This window comes from Canis lupus, chromosome 5 (assembly GCF_011100685.1).
Source record: "Canis lupus familiaris isolate Mischka breed German Shepherd chromosome 5, alternate assembly UU_Cfam_GSD_1.0, whole genome shotgun sequence".
Lineage (NCBI taxonomy): Eukaryota > Metazoa > Chordata > Mammalia > Carnivora > Canidae > Canis > Canis lupus.
The window spans coordinates 78,645,628-78,664,073 of record NC_049226.1 but is presented as its reverse complement, the minus strand read 5'-3'; the positions used below and the strand labels follow the sequence as shown (position 1 = coordinate 78,664,073).

The following is an 18,446-nucleotide window of genomic DNA, read 5'->3' as shown; positions in this document are numbered from 1 at the left end:
AGATCCAGGATCAAGTCCCATGTCAGGCTCCCTGCATGGAGCCTGCTTCTCCCTCTTGCCTGTGTCTCTGCCTCTCTCTCTCTCTCTCTCTCTCTCTCTGTGTGTGTGTCTCTATGAATAAATAAATAAAATCTTAAAAAAAAATAAGAGAGATAGTAAAGTATCATAGAAGAAATTTTATTTTATTTTATTTTTTTTTATTTTTTTTTTTTAAAGATTTTATTTATTTATTCATGATAGTCACAAAGAGAGAGAGAGAGAGGCTCAGAGACACAGGCAGAGGGAGAAGCAGGCTCCGTGCACCGGGAGCCCGACGTGGGATTCGATCCCGGGTCTCCAGGATCGCGCCCTGGGCCAAAGGCAGGCGCCAAACCGCTGCGCCACCCAGGGATCCCATAGAAGAAATTTTAAAAGTCAAATATCTATTCCTTAAAAAGACCCTAGACAAAATGATATTTTGGGCAAATTGTTCTAAAATTTAAAGACAATTTCTAGGTTAAATAAATTTTCCAAAGTATAAAAAAGATGAAAAACTTTCCCACTAACTCTATATGGCTAGCATAATCTTGATTATAAATCCATACAAGAGCACCTGGGTGGTTCAGTTGGCTAAGCATCTGCCTTTGGCTCAAGTCATGATCCCAGAGTCCTGGGATTCAGCCCCTGAATGGGGCTTCCTGCTCATCAGGGAGTCTGCTTCTCCCTCTGCCCCTCACCCTGCTCGTGCTTTCACTCTCTTGCACTCTCTCTCACATATATATAAATGAAGTCTTTTTAAAAAATCCATACAATCCAAAAAAAATTAAAAAATAAATAAATAAATAAATAAAATCCATACAAATAATAAATAATGATAGAATAAGCCAATTTAATCTGTAAACATATGTTTAAATCCTAAGTAAATCAAACTGCACTGTTTTAAAAGAAAATGTGTTTCTAACAGATGTAAGATTCACATTATCGATTGATTAAACTTATTTCTAGAATGCAAGGATAGTTTAACATTAGAAAACCCATAATAATTTGTTATCAGATTAAAGTAGAAAATCCATATAATCATTGTAAAAGATGCCAAAGTATCTTTTAACACTTATTTCTAATTAAAAGCATTGTTTAAAAAACCCTTTAGTAAGCTAAGGAAAGGAAAAAACAAACACTTTAATCTAATAAAAGTATACATCAGAAATCTACAATATTATAATTAAAAGCATTTGGCAGAGAGAACTAGCTGTACCCTACTACTAGTTACCCCCTTTTCTCTAAGTAATATATATCTTGATTTTTAGCCAGGCTCATGGTTGCCTGGAATAAAAACTACATTTCTCAGTTCGCTGGCCACAGGGGTAGCTGAGATTGGCTAAATCCGACTAATAGGATATAAACAAAAGTATCAGGAGCAACTTCAGAGAACTGTCGTGTCGGTGTCAACAAGGATGAATTTCAAAAACCCACTTTATTGAGACGTCTGGGCGGCTCAACAGTTGAGCGTCTGCCTTTGGCTCAGGAGGGCATGATCCTGGAGTCCTGGGACTGAGTCCCACATTGGGCTCCCTGCACAGAGCCTGCTTCTCCCTCTGCCTGTGTCTCTGGCTCTCTGTGTGTCTCTCATGAATAAATAAATAAAATCTTTAGAAAAAAAACACCTTAATATCAAGTTACAAAAGGCTACACATGTTATACCAAGTATGTAAATGCTAAGAACACACATAATAAATATAACTTCGAAGTGCACAGAAAAATCATAAAAATATTTAAAATGTTCATAAGAGTGAAACAGCAATATCAGAGGGAATGGGAAGGGAGGGGATAGTGTTCTCAGCTGTATTTGTAGTATTTTATTTTCTTAAAACTAATTTTTTCAAAAGCAAAATAGTTCTGAATCAAATATAGCAAACAGTTAACAGCTACTAAATCTGAGTCATATTGAATGACCCAGCTATTAAATTAAGGTCATATTAATTCCTGTGCTTTTCTATGTGCATGAAATATTGCATAATCTAAAAAATTTTAGTTATACAAAATAAAGACTTGAAAGAAAAGGAAGTCAAAATTCACAGCAGGGAATGAATGTAGAGAGAGGGAAGAGAAATCCCAGCCACGTTGCTTTGTTCTCAGATTCCAGGATGATTGAACATATATGAGCCTTAGGGCTTGGCCTAATTGCCTCCTCCCTGAGTAAATAAATGTCCCGAAGCAAAGGCTAAAGGTAATCTCTTTGATTTGTCATATCCCGGAGATTTTTCTGATGAGGGAATCAATTCAGATCCTCTATTCCTAGCAATAGATTATTAAATGACTGCAATCAGAGTAAAACCACTCTTGTATCTTTATTTACTACAGGGTTTTGAGGGGTTTTCCCCCTGAATTTATCAACAATTAAATCAACATAGTAAGGAATCAACAATTAAATCAATTAATTAAATCAATTAAAACAATTAAATCAACATAGTAAGGAATCAAAACTAATACACCCTATTTATAAGTAGCAATGCAAAGCAAAAAATGCTGAGGAACAAACCTAATAAAAATATGCAAGATCTACATGGACCAAAGCTGTAAAAACTTACTGCAAATTATAAAATGAAATCTAAGTAAATGGAAAGATACTCTACCTATTTTCTAGATAAAAACACTCAATATTCTACAGATATTAATTTTCTTTGAATTAATCTATAAAATTAAATAGTATCCCAATAAAATGTGCCTAGATAAATTGATTCTCAGATTCATCTGTAATAGAATGTCCAGGAATATTTTTAAAAGACAATGAAGACAGGAGATCCATATCAGGTATCTAAATACATTATGAAGCTTAAATAATTGAAACAGTCTGATATTGACAAGAAAATAGGATAATAGAGCAGAATAGTGGGTACAGAAACATTTAACATATATGAAATTTTAGTATGTTAATGTTATATTTCAATTTAGGAAAGGTAAAAAATAATACATATGCATGTTATACAAATGATTATACTTTATGACATTCATAAATATAAATCTCAGGTGGGAAGCGGTCTAGTGGCCGGCGTCTAGGCCTCTGCTGAGGGCAATCTAGAGGGAATGGGAGCCATCAGAACCACCAACATGACTGTGGGCAAGAGCAGCAGGATGCTGCAACACATCGACTATAGGATGAGGTGCATCCTACAAGACGGCCGGATCTTCATTGGCACCTTCAAGGCTTTTGACAAGCATATGAATTTGATCCTCTGTGACTGTGATAAGTCCAGGAAAATCAAGCCAAAGAACTCAAAACAAGCAGAAAGAGAAGAGAAGCAAGTCTTCGGTCTGGTGCTGCTTCTGGGGGAGAACCTGGTCTCAATGACAGTAGAGGGACCTCCTCCCAAAGATACTGGCATTGCCCCAGTGCCACTTGCTGGAGCTGCTGGGGCCCCAGGGATTGGGAGGGCTGCTGGCAGAGGAATTCGAGCTGGTGTTCCAATGCCCCAGGCTCCTGCAGGACTTGCAGGGCCAGTCTGAAGGGTTGGTGGGCCATCCCAGCAGGAAAGAGGCACTGTGGCTGCTGCTGAAGCTGCTGCCACCGCCAGCATTGCAAGGGCCCTGACCCAGTACCTGCCCTGCCATGGGGGTCCTCCCCCACGTATGGGTCGGGGGGCATCGCCTCCAGGCATGATGGGCCCACCACCTGGCACGAGGCCTCCCATGGGGATCCCTCCTGGTCAAGGAACTCCAATGGGCATGCTCCCACTGGGAATGTGGCCTCCTCCCCGGAGCAAACGAGGCCTCCTTTGACCCTTGACCAGAATTATGGAAGTAGCTCCACAGAGGCGTGGGCCCAATTACCACAAACGTGTTTGTTTGTTATGCCGTTGTTCTTGAAGTCTCACAGGATTGTCTGGTTTCCCTTTCAGGGCCCCCTCCCCCCTGGGAATGTGCCCACCAAGGCCCTAGACTCATCTTGGCCCTCCTCATCTCTCTGCCTGTTTCCCATCAGGCTGTACATAGTCCTTTTACTTCCTTGTAGCCTATGACACTAATTTATAATAAATTCTTAAGAATATTAAAAGAAAAATGTAAATCTCAAATGGACTAAATAATGAAACATAAACAACAAATTAAACTATCAGAAGAAAATATAGGAAAAGATTTCTCTATTTTACAGGGGAGGAGCATTAATTTTAAGCTAAAAATAATACCCAGAAATCATATATAAAATGTACAGGTTGGATTTCATAAAAATTGAGACAAACTGGGAGAAAATACTTACATAATTAAAAAAGGATTAATAATGAAAATATTAAAAATCAGTAAGAAAAATCCAATAAAAAATGAGAAGATATGAAAAGATATATGTAGACTGATAACTAAAATGGCCAATGTTCATATGAAAATGTTCATCTAATTAGTAATCAATCAGAATAAAATTTGAAAAACAGGAGTGAATTTGCAAGTAGACTTGCCAGCACTTGAAAGAGGAATAAAAAAAAATTAAAATAAAATAAAAATAAATAAAAAGAATTTAAAAAAATAAAAGAGGAATAATTCTTGGTATAAGAAATAACCCTGAGGAGATGGATACTCATATACCCATTATCTCTCTCCTAGTTTCCCCTTGCTCACTTCAGTCCTGCCACACCAGCCTCTTTGTTTTTCCTATACACACTATCTCAAATCCTCTTCTCGCAGATGTCTGGGTGACTCCCTCCAATACTTCCTTCAGGTTTTCTCAGAGATTACCTTTTTAGCAAGGTACCTGTATCACCTAATTTAAATATACAACCTGGGGATCCCTGGGTGGCTCAGCGGTTTAGCACCTGCCCTCGGCCCAGGGCATGATCCTGGAGTCCCGGGATCGAGTCCCACATCGGGCTTCCTGCATGGAGCCTGCTTCTCCCTCTGCCTGTGTCTCTGTCTCTCTCTGTGTGTGTCTCTCATGAATAAATAAATAAAATCCTTTAAAAAAAATGTTTTTTAATAAAAATAAATATACAACCTGTCCCTCTCAATCCTGATACCTCTTAATCTGCTTTATTTTCCTCCACATGTTAGGTAGATGATAGGGGAAAGAGGGAGACAGGTAGGTAGTAGATAGGTAAATAAGCAGCCACCATGTGAGCTTTTTTTTTTTTTTTAAAGATTTATTTATTTATTCATTCAGAGAGAGCGAAGAGAGAGGTGGAGACACAGGCAGAGAAAGAAGCAGGCTCCATGCAGGAAGCCCGATGTGGGACTCGATCCTGGATCTCCAGGATCACACCCCGGGCTGCAGGCGGCGTTAAACCGCTGCGCCACCGGGGCTGCCCCATGTAAGCATTTTTGAATGAATGAAAAAATATATGCCACTGGAGAAAGTATAAATTGGTAGATTTTTAGGACATTTTGCATTTAATTAAGTACTAACATAAAATGCAGTTTATTCTCTGACCCAGCAATTCCACTTCTAGGTATCTGTTCTTAATAAATACATTTATGTTTAAAGAGATATCTACAAGGAGGAGAAGATATGCCCAGTCCAAAATGGTTTTTAATAATAAAAATGAAACAACATAAATATCCACCAACTGAGAGGTTAAATAAAATATGGTATATTTATGAAAATATGTTAAGTGGAAAAAAGCAAATCACTGAAAATTACCTAAAATGTTATCTTATTTATGGAAACATAACCCACTGTGTGTGGAGGTATAGCTATAAATAAACACATGTATACATATAAATGTGTACAAATGCAAATTGAGTATATGAAGGATATACATCAAACTTCATCATTTATTAACTTCTATCTGTTGAAAGGAGGACTTTGGGTGTGTGGGAGCAGGTACAGGAGTATATTGTATATATTTCTATATTTAAGTCTTTTACAATAAGATTAATAAGATTACAATAAGATTAAATATAATCATGTATTACATTTTTAATTAAAAAATAGAATGTCTTCAAGGTTATCCTCTTCCAATGTCAGTCTCACTCATTTGTATCTTGAAATGCTCTCTTGGGTGGCAGTGAATGAGATGAAGTAATGGCCAGTGTACTGGGAATTGCATTTAGAAGAGCATTGTGCTGGGGAACATTAGTCAGCCACGTGTGCCCCAGTAGGAAAAAAAAGGGGGGGGTGAGAACCTTGTTCATGCTGCATTGTTATATTTCCTCCAGCAGCATCTAGAAACAAAAGAAACCTCATGTTGCCTTTACTGTGGTCACAATGTGTCAAAAGTGCAGGAGGGGGGTTTTATTGCAGTTTAGACACATTTCATACCTACAGAATAGCTCTTTGTGCTGTATTCTGAGTAATTTTAAATAAATGATTCCCTGCTAACATCAAATACAGTGAAATAAATTGCAGGGCTCAGGGTGTGTAAATGAGTATACTGGCAGTCCCTTCTTTTAACTCTCATGTATGGATCAGAAAACAAGGTTATATATCACTCTGACCTCATCTTTGTAGTATTTAAAAACTTTTCCTTATGTGCATTCATTCTGAGTTGTTATATTGGTTCTTTCCAATGTATACACAAGCACGTTTATGCTAACAACAGGAGAAAACACACACACGCGTGTGCACATACACACTCATGCATAGCCAGAATTGCCTGTCTCAATCCCAGGCTTTATTCTGGATAAGCATTGCTTGACCTTGTGTCTTTTTGCCATCGACATCCTTTTAATGACTACCCAGGGTTACAACTCACTGACCCATGGGCCAGTGACAACCTTCTGGGGTAGCTCTGTTTAAATCAGATCCTCTTCTCTTCCTCTTTTCTCCTTGATTTGACAGGATAGAATTGAGTTGATAGGGTATGAGACGGAGGAAAGTGATTTCCATTCAGATATATTAATAACGATAGAAATAACAGCAGAATAATGATAATGATGACTAGTATTTTTGAGCACTTCCTATTTGCCAAGCACTATTTTAGGCACTTAATGGCTCACATTTAATCTTTTTGACAATTCTACAATCCAGATACTATCATTACTATTACTATGTCCATTTTACAAATGAGGAAAATAAGGTGTACAAATATTAAATAGCTTGCTCACAGGTCACGCAGCCAGTAAGTGGTGATAGATACCTCTATATCCAAACATACTGGACTGTTCTTCCATAAATAAGATTATATTTTAGATGTTTTTTGGTGTCTTGCTTTTTACCACTTAACATCATAACACCAGGGTATTTTTCTCTGAGGGGTCATAAAGACTCATCTTGTTCCTTATAGCAGCTGCATGGCATTGTGTTGCTTAAGTATATCATGTTTTATTTAATCTCTGGCCACATCCCTCTACTATTATCTCCACCATGGAACTAGGCTTAACAAGCCTGGAGTATATTTTTCCATGCCTTTCTCCTTATTCATACCAACATAAAGGTACACATACACTTATATAGGGGTGGTGTGTATGTGTGTGTGTTTGTAGTAGCTACATTTACCAGAATTCCTTTCCTTAGAATTCCCTTCCTTATGTGATTGTAGGCTAAGAGGAGCCACAGAGAAATTTGCGTATTTGGAAGGCAAAAATGAAGCAGCAGGAATAATTACATTGAGAAGATTAGTATAGGTTCAGGTCTTATGACAGTTTATACACACTTTTATGGATCTGCCGGTTCATCTTGTTGTCATCAGGTGGCAGCCATGCCACAGATTCTTCAGCTCCCACAGGATCTCCATAAGGTTCTCCTACTCCTGGGTCAGCTGCATTTTCCACTCCATGACCAAGGGTATCAGTTTCTGCAAGTCACCCTTGTCATTGAAGTTGGAGGTTTAGAGGAAATAAAAGAGCCACTTGGGTTCCAGCTTGTCCTCCTAGGCTCCAATTTACCCCTGGAATTGCATGCCAAATCATATCCTTTCCTTTACAGCAGCCTGCCCTGAAGACTTCAGGCTCAACACTGGACACAGAAGCAACAGCTGTATATAAAGTGTTTAATCAGCTCCCGCTTTGACCTTGCATCAAATTATGGTCAAATACTTGTAATAAATTCCTTATTCTATATGTCTCCCAGAAGTTCTGCTTCTCTGATTAAACCCTGATTAATACAGTGCATCTGTTTGTTTTTTATCTAAGCAGAATCAAATTCTATTAATCTTCAACTTGCTTTCTTCACTGATACATCATACAGATTCTTACAAGTCAGTACATCTCTCACTCCTATCTCTCCATATACATATATGCATACAATCATACTAAAATATAACTATTTATGCATGGTATAAATCATATATTCTGAGTTTACTTGGTGATTTACTTTTCTTTTTGTCTCTTCTCCCCAACTCCTGCCTTTTGTCCCACATCCATCCTATAGATAACTTGCATTAATAACCTTATGTATCCTTCTGACTCTCTTTTCACACTCATAGATCAATCAATGAACTAGTGCAAATATTATTACTTAAATAAAGTATACTTTACACCACTAAATTGACCTACAAATTTTTCGTATATTAAATTCTCGTATAGGGATCCCTGGGTGGCACAGCGGTTTGGTGCCTGCCTTTGGCCCAGGGTGCGATCCTGGAGACCCGGGATCGAATCCCACATCAGGCTCCCGGTGCATGGAGCCTGCTTCTCCCTCTGCCTATGTCTCTGCCTCTCTCTCTCTCTCTCTCTCTCTCTCTGTGACTATCATAAATAAGTTAAAAAAGAAAATTAAAAAAATAAATAAAAAAAATTCTCGTATATATTATGATCTATTTCTGGATTTTCTATTCTGTCAACGGACCTATTCTCACACTGATATCATATTGATTTCATTATAAAAGCTGTATAATATGTTCTTACATATAGCAAAGGGCTCCCACCATGTACATATCTTTCTAGATTATTTTTCATATCGTTCTAGGTTATTTTAGGATATTTATTCTTACCCATGAATTTATAAATAATAAGAAAAACCATTTTTGTTATATTAGGATCTTAATTATATTAATTTAGATTAACTTGAGAGAATTATCATTTTGTCATCTTTGGTCTCCCACCCAAGAACATAAAAGGCCTTCCTAATTGCTTAGATTTTGTTCTATGTCCTTCAATAAGATTTTATTGTTGTCTCCATATAATGCTGTACCTCTGTAATTTTATTCCTAGTTACTTTATAGTTTTTGTCACTATTGTGAAAAAATATTGCTATTTTTCCATTTTTATTTCTAGGTCCACATTGCTAAAATACATTTACTTTTAGCATTTATCTGCATCCACATCCTTAACAGATTATTAATTCTATAAGTCAGAATTTAATCAGAGAAGCAAAACAACTGGTATTGTGAAATGAGGTTCAATGATAGGAACAAGGCCTTACATAACTATGGGAGCGGTTAGGAAGTAAAGACCCTAAAGGGGAAGTTGGAAGATCAGAGAAAAGTTACTACCCAACCTTCCTAACTGTGTTACTGAAAATCTGGAAAGATTCAGGTGCACGAGAAGGAGCATTAAAGGAAATTAGCAGAAAAGTTTCTGGAAAGCTGGCTCCTCTGCACAGCTTCCACTTCTGAGGTCTTTAAAGTCAAGCATCTGATGGAGAGCCTGTGGCTACTCTTGGTCAGCAAATCTACCAGTCAGGAAGCAGAATTGGATGCGGAGTAGGGAAAAATAATGACAAATTGGAATTCAGTAGGCAACCCTACATCTGTCCGTCATCATCTCTGACTCAGAAGATCTTCAGAGATAGTGATTACTGTTCCATGTTCACCTCCCAAGTCTCATGTGACTTTCACTTTTGGCCAACTCTTATACAAAATCACAGGGAAGGGAAAGGCTTTTGAAAAATGGTTCTCTTTGTAATCTAGTTAACATTCAAACAATTCAGCACACCTGTCTTAGTGGTGTCTTTTCCAATGTTTATTCATATTATTTACTTTTCCTGGCTCATTGCAGTCAGTAGAATCTACAAGATAGTGGTAATGTAATAATTACTATCAGTGGATCTTTCTAAATAGTTTCTGATTTTAATTGAAATGGTTTTAGAGTTTTGTTATTTAGAATGACATTTTCTGTTGGTTTCCAGAAAAATCACCTTAGTACTAAGTAAAGTAGGTTCCTAAGTAGTTTAAGTAGGTTCTTTCTACTTATTAGGACAGACTTTTGGACTATATTAAATGCCTTTTCAATGTGTACTGATATCACAATTTTGTTTTTCTTTTTTGATTTGGTGATATGATCAATTATGTTGACAGATTTCCCAATATTGGAATACTCTTCTATTCCTATAACAAACCTTTCTGGGTCATACAACATTAGTATTGTGAAACATTGCTGAATTCTATTTATTACTACCTTATAACTTTTGCATATAGTCATAAATGAGACTACCTTTTTTAGATTCATCTGTGCGGATCATAGAGTGTTTTTCTGGGACATTTCACAATTAAGACTCAATAATTTGAATAGATCATTCAAGTCATTATAGGTGACCAGCAAAATAGAGAAAGAAGAGGATATTCAATGTTTATTCTCATGGCAGCTTTCTCATTGGTTGACCTCTGGGTCCTGAGATAAATCACTTACTGCACAAATGATCTGCAATCTCTCATGTCTTTCTCTTCAGCATGTTTATTATTTCATTACAAGTCATTAATGGAAAGGACTGTCTGCTATGATGTTTTCACGTAACGGATTTAGTCATTCATTTGTGCTGAAAAGATAGAGGAGGTATTCAATACAAAATGCTCTTCTATTTTCTCTGAATTCAGTAAGAAATAAGCATTATTTTCTGGTCATCCTCTCAACAAAATTAATATTTATACAATGTTAAAAGCATAACTTAGATTCCATAAAGACTTCACTAGGAATCCATGTTTTTTATAATGTCAACCACAGAAATTTCAATAAATTTCTGTCAAGTTCATTCCATGAGCCTGATATTCTCATTCAATAAAAAATCCACTTTACACACCCTCAAAATATATGGATTTCCTACTTGAATTACTAAAAGAAAGCAGGGATCTGTGTACATTCATAACTTATATAGTCTGTTTGCTATAAGGGAAAAGGTAAATGTTGCCTTACTTTTTACTTGCCTTTGTAGAGGACAAGTAGATAAAGGCTTATAGCGCTAAGGTCCGACTTGTGTTGGAAGGGCTCAGAAACAGAGCAAGGACATTTAGAGGTCAAAGAATCCATAAAGGCAAATTGGTTTGTGCCTGCCTCAAGCTGTGGTGTTAATATTAGTAGACAGGATGCTGTTGAAATGTAAGGAAGAAAACGATAAAAGTGATATTTAAATTGCTGCAACACTTAAATCTGAGCCCTTTTCCATTATTCCAGAATCATTACTAATATGAGGGAAGCAGAGAGACCCAAGCCCAATGAAAAGCTGTAGGAAGCTACAGAACATATGAAAATCCCAGCTGGTGAATCAAATCTATCACACTGGCAAAACAGTGTGAGTGAAAATCTTTTAAACATGCACCAGCTGCAGGGACTGAATGTGGGCTGAATGTTGAGAGATACAAGATTAAGATGATGCTAGGGAGAACTGGGGGTCACTCAAACTCACCTAAGAAAAGCCTGTCTATGCTGTATTGAGTCACAGACCATTAGGGTGATAAGGCAAGTTCAGTTGCTCAAGACACATCTTTTCTATAATGTATATATAAAAAAACATGGCAGAGATGTTATGGCTCAGTTCCCCCAAATCAAGCCATCTCTAAAATGAAGTTTAGATATTAAATAGTTCTATTGCTTTATTATTAGTGTTATAACAAATCTAAGTACTAAATTATTTTAAAAATATTATCCTTCATATCAAACTGGCAATACCATAAAGATAATAATTGAGATAGAATATTAAACAAAAACTTATTGATTACCTACATGTGCAAAACTACAAAGAAAAATCAGACCTCATCCTAGACTTCCAGAAATAAAAATTCATGTTCTAGTGAGAGAAATAGACATACATAAATAACTTTAAATTTAAGTTATTTGTAACAAGAATAATAATAGAAGAGAACAATTCTATAAGGGTGTTGGATGCTAGTTGGAAAAAATCATTTATATAATATTCCAGTGTGGTCTAGAAGTTCTTGTTCTGGCTGGATTATTAACAAGTTGCATGACTCTCAGCAGATCTCTGGGCTTTTGTTTTCTCGTCTGGAAAATAAAAGGATTATTCTATAATGATCTCTCATGTTGCCCATACCTCACTTTATACAGAACAAAGTCTCTACCTCATACCTCACTTCATACAATGAGTATTATAATTCTAGATTAGTGCAAATTTTGTAAATTTAACTTTCAGTTTTATTCTAATAATGATTTAGATTATAATTTCACATTTACCTAATTAATCTATTGACAATGGCTCCTAATATGTTAGTTTCAGTGTAACCTGTTATAGAATTAATATTCTATATAAATGAATTCAAATGTATTGACAATATAAAGAAAGTCTGTATATTTTCAACAAATATAATTTTTTAATTTATATCGAGTTACTGTGGACAATATCTGCAATTGTTAACTTCATTTGCAGTTATTAATATTAACTAGTATAATTCAATAACCATGAGTGATGTTGACATCAAAATAGTAATTTGAGGTGTTTTTGATGTCTAATCATGTGACTAACATGGATAATAACCTATTATCGTGAGTGCTGAATGGGTATTGTAACCTATACTTAATTATGGACAAATAATTTCTCCTTCCCTTTTTGTATATGAGGCTTCTTTTTTATGCTTTCTAGGTTCTAGAAAGGAGGCAAAGATTTTAAAGCCATAGGTAACTATCATGGATATTCACAATGGCAATCCTAAAGGATTTGGAATCTCTGCATCACCTAAAAGAAAAGCACCAGTGAGAGTCAAGATGCAACTCCAGACAAGTGCCACTCCTTACTCAAAATGTGTCAAGGTCAGGTGTGGATGATGTGTTCAGATCTGTGCCAGCTACTGTGAAGACAGGAAGACTGGAAGGAAAAAACACAATAATTTTGTGAGTACTAAGTGTTGTCACATAAGCCATAATACTTAATCCTGATAATAACCCTGTGAGGTATGGTTTGTTAGCTCCATTAAATGGCAGAACTATGGGTCAAATCCCAGTTCAAGTTGTTACTGTACTGCCTCTCAGAACACCTTATGTACTGCCTCTCATAAAAGACACACCAATAAGTGCCTTCCTGGAGGGTATTGTTGCTATGACCTATTCTCTTAGGCCTGTTTGATTTTCATCTATGTGCATGTTATTTCCCACCAAAATAAACACAGTTGACAAAGAACTGAGCCTAGATAATTTTGCTCAGTTACTACTTTAAACTTGAGGACCATACAGTTTCTAGTGCCACTACTCACTTCTGACAGGTTAGGTCAAAACAGAGCATTACATAGGCAATATGTAAATGAATGGATAGGCATGACCATGTTCCATTAAAACTCTATTTATAAAACCTGACAGCCTGGGGATGCTTGAGTGGCTCAGCTATTGAGTGTCTGCCTTTGGCTCAGGGTGTGGTCCTGGAATCCCAGGATCAAGTCCCACATCGGGCTGCCTTGAGGAGCCTGCTTCTCCCTCTGCCTATGTCTCTGCCTCTCTGTGTCTTTCATGAATAAAGAAAATCTTCTTTAAAAATAAATAAAAATTAAAACTGACAGAAATGGCCCATAGGATGTAGTTCGGCCAATCCATGGTCTATACCAAAGATACTCATTTTATGGCATAACTCAGTCTATCTCATGTACAGGAATGTTGTATCTTCTATAATTCTCAGAATCTCTTTTTTTTTTTTAATTTTTTTTCTTAATTTTTATTTATTTATGATAGTCACACACAGAGAGAGAGAGAGAGGCAGAGACACAGGCAGAGGGAGAAGCAGGCTCCATGCACCGGGAACCCGATGTGGGACTCGATCCCCGGTCTCCGGGATCGCGCCCTGGGCCAAAGGCAGGCGCCAAACCGCTGCGCCACCCAGGGATCCCTCTCAGAATCTCTTTAATTGTATATCAAGCTTGGATTCTCCAGTGCCCCTCATTATGGAAACCTCCATATTTTATTACAATTCAACCTTAGAAGAGTATAAGTCAGGGACCCAAGCCTATGCTCATCACAGTGAAATTTGTGTCATTAGAAGAATATTTATAAAGGGACCTGGAGAAGTAAGTGTTGGTGCCCCACTGTCTGTATCAGAGCTGGCCCCATGATAGGAAATCTCATACACAGAGTGGGCTCTCATTTCAGAGGATAAGAACCTGGCTTCCCATGGAGGTCTTGGTTGGAACTATTGATTACATAGTAGAACAAAGTGAGATTGACAGCACTTGAGCCACCAGTAACTAAATTCTGTGAGGAAATTTTACACCAGTCAACTATACTGAAATACTCTACCATGCTAGCATGTGTCTTGGTTTAAACCCCCCACAACTCTAACACAGTATTCATATTGGCATGATTTTTTCCCACTCTTCCTTCTTTTCTAGCATTTTTGTTTTATATGTGTGTGTAGTGACTTTAGATATATTCTGCTGTTTTTGGACTTGGCTTGATCAGAGAGGAACAGACAGGTTGTGGTAGGAATCTTAATAACCTGTCAAAACAGAGCATTTAAATACTGTTCATGTTATTTTATTTCCTTCCCATGGAACACAGATAGCCAGAAAAACAAATAGGAGAGGCCCCTTGGTATTTTTCCCTTGTTTGTGTGATCCTAAGGGTTTTGATGAACTGGCCTTTGCAAGTTACACTGAAGCTGTTCAAGCCAGCTTCAGCTGGATGTGACTTGTTTAATGATTTGGCAAGGATCCAAGGCATCAGAAATCAAAACAAAACAAAAAAGAAAAAAAAAAACAGATCAGATCAGCATACATCATAACACTATAATCATTCAGCATCTTATCTGGTTACTTATTATAGGTTGTACAGTAATAGAAATGGAAATAATTTAATCTGGACACTCTGTGTTACTGTTAAATCATTTATGTACTGTGAAAGGAATTGCAAACTGTTGAGATTCAAAGATGCCCTAACTGCATTCTCCCAAGGAATTCTCTTCTACCATCCCTCATTCTATTTCATATTTTAAACATTTTCTTAGAGTGTGAACTTTATTATCCATCTTCAAATACAGCAAGCCTTACTTGTCTAGATAGATCACCATCAAGATATATAGTAATGTACAATAAAGCTACTTTTGACATTTTTATGGTACATGATATATAACATGATGTATTAAGCTCTTTGTAATAATTTTTAATTTTTAAAATAGCTGATTCTTTGGGGACCATTTAATACATAATTCCATAGATTTTAGTGATATCAAGTATCTTTCAAGTATCATTTTAATTGAGCTCTGGTGCTTTTTGTCCCCATCAACTGCAAATCAAACAGGAATCTGTCAAATCCTATTGGGTGACAAATCATTGGCCAGTGAAAAATCGGTTCACAAGTCATGCCTGAAGACAAATAAGATTCAGTCCCTGCCTTCATGCAGCATATGTTTTAATAGGATGGAGAATATGTATAAAAAACTACAACACAAGTGTTATAAGTTTAGTAAGAGGCAAAACTTCATAAGGTTTGGAGAGAATGGGTAATAATAAGGATTAGTAAAGCAGCTACATATACTATGTGCTAAGCATTGGTTTTCATACTTACATGTACTTTTTAAAGAAACAAAGCTTTGGGAAATAATCTATTGTACAGATAAGGAAAAATGGCCCAGGAAAGTTAAACAACTTTAGTTTACAGCTTTTAGTGGTAGACTTGAGTTCGATAAGCAAGACAGTGAAATGATAAAAGTTCTTTTCAATACTGAAAAGATTGGGAGACACATTTGAACAATGTCTACAATTGTTTGTTGACTTCACTTGAAATTATTAATATTGACTAGTATAAGGCAATCATTATGAGTGATATTGAAACACCAAAGTGGTAATTCTAGCTGTTTTTGGTGTTAGATATTGATCTAATCATGTGGCCAACACTGACAATAACCTAACATTATGACAATGAGATTTAAAGAAGAGAGATTTAAACAGAGAGTCTAGTTAATGGGATATGAAAACAATCCCGGTGGAAAAAAAAAAAAAAAAAAACAATCCCGGTGAAACAGAGAGATTGAACCAGCCACAGTGACAATGGAGATAGCAAGGAGTGGAGGACAGATGAGGGCAGAATTTCTATGAGATTTTTGCAAGAAAAAAAATCACAAATGGGATTTGGTAACTAATTTAGTAATATGGAATGCAGGAATAATAAGTCAAAGATGACTGTAGTGTTTTGAGCTTGAAGGGAGGATTTTAAGGGATCGGCCAGCTGCTCTTGGCACCCATAACATATTGTGCACTGTTCTCTACTCCCAGTCCTCATCACATTGTATCTGTAATTATTTGTGATTGGGTCTTTATTCCCCTTAAATTCTAGTTCATTATACATCCTGATTTACATAGATGCAACACGCCAGACAGTGGTCTGGACAAAATTAAGTCTTCCATAAATGTTCCTTTGGAATACATTTTAAACATGTTGTGTAGAAGTTCTTTTCAAATAGCTAAATATGAGTAGGCAGTTGCAAATACACAATGGACATTTTAGAGTGGTATCAGAACTATAGAAGTAGACTTTGATTACCAGAAAGAAACAATATTTAATATCCCAAGAACAGGTTAATACTTTGAATGAAATTGTTAAAGAGACAATAAGTCAAGTAGAACTGAGGGTTAAAGACAACAATAGATGACATAGAAGAAGAAAGGAATAGAAACAGGATTCAAAAACTGAGATCTTTATTTAAAGGAATGACTGATCAATAATTTCAAATGCTAAAAGCCAAAAAAGTTTCTAATGATCTGTAAAAATCCAAAGGAAATTTGTGTTTTCTTATTACGCATTTTATAATTGCTATTGCGGAATATTATATTTGAAGAGGTAGTACAGATGCTATATTAATTAGAAGGTTTATTAGACATTAGTTTTTTGTTTCCTTTAATGAATTTTGTATTCTCCTCAGAGGAAAGATAAACATTTCCATAGCTAAAGAGTTGAGATAAAAAATAATGACTACACCATAGGCTATTGCATTTCAAACCACCTTCATTTAATCACTTGACATGAAATAACCATTAACCTAAACAGACTTGAAGTTTACCACTGTAACTTTCATGCTAACTGTTATATTACAATGCAAAAAAAAAACCAAAACAATGCCCGATATTCTCCATTAAAGTTCTCTGTTTCTAATCTCTTACCACTTCCTGTATATTTTCCCTTTTAGGTGAAGGGATTACATGCTTTGGATAGGTTCTGAAATCTTTTGTCTGGAGAAATTCGGTAAAGTGCCTATTTAGCTGTCTTTTATTTGCATTTGAAATATTTGAAATGTGCTCATTATCCAGCCCTCTTTAATGTATTGAATTATGAAAACGGACTTCAAACATTCTTGCATATATTATTTTGAAAATCAATTGTTTTGTCACTATTCTTTTTAAATAATCACAAAATACTTCATCTCCTTAGACAGTTAAGAACTCAGATCAGGGACACTTGGGTAGGTCAGTGGTTAAGCATCTGCCTTGAGTTCAGGGCATGATTCTGGACCGGGGATTGAGTCCCGCCTTGGGCTCCCTGTGAGGAGCCTGCTTTTCCTTCTGTCTTTGTCTCTGCCTCTCTCTGTGTCTTTCATGAAAAAAAAAAAATGTATTTTAAAAATTAAAAAATAGGGATGCCTGGGTGGCTCAGCGGTTGAGCATCTGCCTTTGGCTCAGGGCATGATCCCTCAGTCCCAGGATCGAGTCTCACATTGGTTTCCCTGCGTGGAGCCTGCTCCTCCCTCTGCCTCTGTCTCTGCCTCTCTCTCTCTCTCTGTGTTTCTCATGAATAAATAAATAAAATCTTTTAAAATAATAAAATAAATAAATAAATTAATTAATAAATATAAATTTTAAAAAAGAACTCAGACCATTAAAGAAAAAGAATAACAAAAGTTATTAGCATTATAAATACACTATCTTAGATGTATCATAAGAGAAAACAATAGCAGGCTTTATTAGGTAAGATATAACATATCCACCCAGTTGTGCCTTGTAATGTAATTGGTACATTCTAAGAAATAATGTCTATCCATGCATCCTGGAGTGCACATTTCTCCTCAAACTTGTAATAATGGTTATATTTTAAAAATCTCTTCTGCATCAGAACTAAAATAACATATTAATAGCTATAGGTGGAAATATTAAAAAACTCAAAAGGATTAAAATCTAGATTATATACAACAAAGAAATAATCAGTATGTGGGGGGCAGTGTGAGAAATTCACAAAAAAAACACAAAGAAATAACAAGTAAAAGAAATTAAGATATAGGATATATTGAAATGCTCCAAACCAAGTCTAAAAATAGACCTATGGGGGGATCCCTGGGTGGCTCAGCAGTTTAGCACCACCTTCAGTCCAGGGCCTGACCCTGGAGACCTGGATGGAGTCCCACGTCAGGCTCCCTGCATGGAACCTGCTTCTCCCTCTGCCTGTGTCTCTGCCTCTCTGTGTGTGTGTAT

General features: G+C 36.3%; 1 long non-coding RNA gene and 1 pseudogene across 13 annotated transcripts in view; both read left to right on the top strand.

Annotated features, from left to right (window-relative positions):
* Positions 1–17,226, top strand: part of LOC119871961 — a 325,713-nt gene extending 308,487 nt beyond the window's left edge. For all 13 annotated transcript variants that reach the window (XR_005360141.1, XR_005360142.1, XR_005360136.1 and 10 more), the window contains 2 exons: positions 12,650–12,897; positions 17,171–17,226. This is a non-coding gene — a long non-coding RNA (uncharacterized LOC119871961). The remainder of the gene's footprint in view (positions 1–12,649; positions 12,898–17,170) is intronic.
* Positions 3,080–3,915, top strand: LOC100856440 (annotated as a pseudogene).
* Positions 17,227–18,446: the final 1,220 nt, after the last annotated feature.